The following is a 4,265-nucleotide window of genomic DNA, read 5'->3' as shown; positions in this document are numbered from 1 at the left end:
TCTCTCTCTCTCTCTTTCTCTTTTCTCAGGGATCTTAGAGCCCATTGGAATGACTTCATTCAACTTAATTACCTCTTTTCAGACCCTAACTCCACAAATAATCACATTCTGAGCTCCTCGAGGAAGGATTTTTGTGTATGAATTTTGGAAAGCCTGCAAGAGCTGCCATATTTGGGGGAAAAGGCCTCTGCAGGTGTGAGCTGGTGACTGCCGCGGGCTCTAAATGCTGCCATGAGTATCCTTCTTAGAAAGCAGAACTGCGTGCCAGCAAATCAAAAGATCAAGATAAAATAAGTAAATTCCTACAAACACAGCCTACCAGGCTGACTCATGCACCCGCAGATGATCAAAACAGATCAATAATGAGTAAGGAGCTGAATCTAATAAAAATCCCAACAAAGAAAAGTCCAGGGAGAGGAAAATGGAAAAAGAAAAAGGAAGAAAAGCAAGACATATCGCGTACAGGCACAAATTCACTAGGGTGAATGCTGTGATTATATATATATATATATGTAACATTTTTTAAAAAAATGCTGGCGATACAAAGAAAAGAAGAACCCAGGACCAGATGGCTTCCCTGGAGAATTCTGCCAACCATTTAAAGAATTAACACCAAACCTGCTGAAGCCCTTCCAAAAATATACAGAGGCAGAAACACTTCCGGTATCATCCTGAGAGGCTGGCATTCCCCTAATGCCCAAACTAGACAAAGACACAGAAAAGAACTACAGACTAATATGACTGATGAACAAAGATGCAAAAATCCTCATCAAAACCTTCGAAGCCTAATTCAATAGCATGTTCAAGGGATTCTATCCTGTAACCAACGGGATGGAGCCCAAGGACAAGGAGGTTCAATGTGAAAAAAGCCTGCAGCAGCTGGGCATAATGATGCACGCCTGTAATCCCAGCACTTGCGAGGCTAAGGCACGAGGATCGCCGAAGGTTTGAGACAAGCCTGACCTGCATAGTGAGACCCTGTCTCAACCCTCCACACACACTCACACATAAGGGAGTGGTCAGACTCACAGAACCCAGAAGTAGACTGATGGTTATTGGGGTGCTGGGAAGATATTTAAAGAGTTGAATTGCAGATTTGCAAGATGAAAAGGTTCTGACCAGGCATAGTGGCACATACCTTGACCCCAGTGCTCAGGAGCTAAGGCAGGAGGATTTCTATGAGTTCTGAAGACAGCCTGGGCTACATAGTGAGACCCTGTCTCAAAAAGACAGTCAATCATTCAATGAATTGTGGAAGTCTGTTTCATAACAATGGAAATACACTTAACACTAGTGAAACAGGCAATTAAGGTAGTAAATCTTTTATTATTATTATTATTATTATTATTATTATTTTATGTGTTTCAAGCAGGGTCTCACTACGCAGCTCCAACTCATAGTGATCCTCCTATTTTCAGCCTACCCACTGGGATTACAGGTACGTGCCACCACGCCATAGCAAACCCCTCCCCCCCCCGGAGGGGGCGCCTGCAAGACACGCAAGACCGGGATCAACCCAAGCAGGTGCTTAGTCCGCTGAGCTCTCTAACCTTTGTTTTTTGACGGAGTTAAAAAGAAGTGGGCAAGATGCAGCTCAGAGGCTGAGCACATGCCTCTCACAACTCAGGTCCTGGGCTCCATCCCCTGTACCACAAACGACAAAGGAGGATGACAAAAGACAGATTCTCTGCTAGAAGCCTCAGAGGAGAGAACATGTAGATCTCTTGACACCTTAACCTTGGCCCTGTGAAACTGATTCTGTGCTTCAGGCCTCTGGAACAGGAAACCAACACAGTGAATAAATGATTAGCCCCAACGCCACATAAGACAGACTCTGTTATATGGGACAGTGAAGCCTGTGATAGCCCCATGCCCGAGAGGTTGGAGCAGCCGAGAGGTGCAGTGTGGTTTTAACAGAAGCAACCAAGGAGAGAAGAAATAAGGATGAGGTAGCCAGACACTAGGTCCTTTGGGTTTAGAGGCCAGAAAGTGTCCTGTGTGGACCCACAGGCTCTGGAGGCGACAGGGTAGGGTCCTGACTTCAGGCCGGTTGCCCTGATCACACACAGACCCAGAGGGAGGGAGCAGGAGGGGTCTGGGTGTGTTTTGTAGTCAGACTCAGCAGGATCTGTGGAAAGACCCCATGTGGGGAGGGAAGAGAAGAGAAGGGGGAGGGGGAGAGGCATCTGGGCACCTGTACACTAGGCCTGAAGTACTTTTTTATGTCTTTTTTCTTTTTCTTTCTTTTCTTTTCTTTTTTCTGGCCCAAAGAGACACCAGGAACAGCAGACCTGGACACGCTGAGTGTTACATGCCCTTGCCACTCAAGAAGAGACCTACAGAGTCCTTCAGCAACTGCAAGCAGAGGTCTCTAAGGTTACCAGGCCAGCCGTCCATACGCATGAGGTCATCCCTGTGGGCCAGGAGGTGGCAGACCAGTCCGACAGCAGGGACCCAATTATGTCCATTCTCTGTGTCCTGAGGCCAGAACAGCTCAGGCTTTGCCTCCTGCCATCAGCAACAGTCGAGCTCAGGCTGTAGCCACATCCTGTCCCCAAGCAGCCTCTTGCTTGTCACCAGCTGTGCTCAACCTGCACCAACTTTGTAGGTTTAGACCTATCCCAAACACAGCCCCGTAGTAAATGAGCTTTTACCATGGGGCTTCCAGCCCCTCACCTGGAAAACTTTCACCACCAACACCATCAGTGAAACACCAAGTGTGCCCTTGCCACACAGCCACCTGGAATGCTAGAGTTACAGGACTCAACCGCCATGTCCAGCTGTAAATCTTAATCTGGGTGCAAATTAAGAATTCTGGAGTTAGGTGTTTGAGCAGCAGAGAAACAGCTTCTCCAAGATTTGGTGTCCAGACTCAGAAACACAGGACATGCGGAAGAGAGGAAACAAGTGGGACCCCAGGACCCAGCAAGGATCTGAAGCAAGAATTGAAGCCCATAGGGAGAACAAAGAGAGAGACTTGAACGCAGAAGGAACCGGCAAATGATGCTTTCTCCCTGAGGACCGACTCACTGGATGGGCAGGCAGCTCAAGCCTGCAGATACACAGGGGCTACTGGTGACCCCAGAGGCCTCTGGGAAACATACCAGTGGACAGAGCAGTGGACAGAGTAGACTGCAGTGACTGGTCAGTCTTTCAAGTTCAGAATGTCCCCCAGGAGAGGGCGGTTGGTCGGGAGCCATCTCGGAGTGGGGCCAACAGAGCTCAGAAAGTACAGCGGCTCCAGGGGGGCCCCAGCAGCTCCCACTGTCTATGCTACCCAGAACCAAGTCAAGAAGGCAGGAGATCAAAGAACTTAGTTCAAGCCAGCAGGAAGCACACGGAGTGCTACAGGCTGAACTAACTGGGTTCCAGGCTCATAGTCAGAAACAAACCTGAAGTTCAGGGGAACTAGAGGTTCAGACTTGCTGGGATTCTCCACTCCCCCTTCCCCTGTAAAGCGACAGCTGGCTGGCTGGGATTAATCAACATGAATCCAGGGTCTATCTGCCCACTTTCTCTACCAGTAACAACAGAGACATGCCTTATAGGGACATTCTTTTCTTCTATTTTCTGTTCTCTTTTCTTGTTTTTCTTCTTGTTCTGTTTTTCTTGGTTGTTTGTTCTTGTTTTCATATGAATGTGAACATTGTTTCCAGTTTTTGTATTCTGTTCTTTTTCTTTCTTTCTTTTCTTTTCTTTTTTTTTTTTTTTTTTGTCTTTTTGAGACAGGGTCTCACCATGCAGCTCAGGCTGGCCTTGGGCTCACTTTGTAGCCCAGGCTGGTCTCAAACTCGCAAGGACCCTCCTGCCTCAGCCTCTGGAGTGCTGGATTACAGGCATGTGCCACCACACCCAGTCTGTTCTTCCATTTCTTCCTTCTGTCTTTTCTTTTTTTCTTCCTTCTGTCTTTCCCCCATTTTCTACACTAGTTTCCAAAAGTTTGCATCCCCTTCCTTTGTCCTCCAGCCTTGCTTCTAATCTTCTCTTCGTTTATGTATTTGGGACAGGGTCTCATTACGCAGCTCAGACTCATAGTGATACTCCTGTTTTCAGCCTCTCCAGCATTGGGATTACAGGTATGTGCCACCACATCTGGACTCAGTCGTGGCTCATTGTGCCCCAGGGACAGGGTCAGCACAGCATGCAGAACTGAGGATCAAACCCCAGTCCCACCCGCTTCTAATATCTTCCTCTTCTTCTGTTTCTCTAATTTTTTCCCCTACCCCTTTTAAGTTCTTTCCCCTAAAGATTAAAATTACCATACT

This window comes from Octodon degus, unplaced genomic scaffold, assembly GCF_000260255.1.
Source record: "Octodon degus isolate 3935 unplaced genomic scaffold, OctDeg1.0 scaffold00035, whole genome shotgun sequence".
NCBI classification, from domain to species: domain Eukaryota; kingdom Metazoa; phylum Chordata; class Mammalia; order Rodentia; family Octodontidae; genus Octodon; species Octodon degus.
This window is presented reverse-complemented; position numbering follows the sequence as displayed.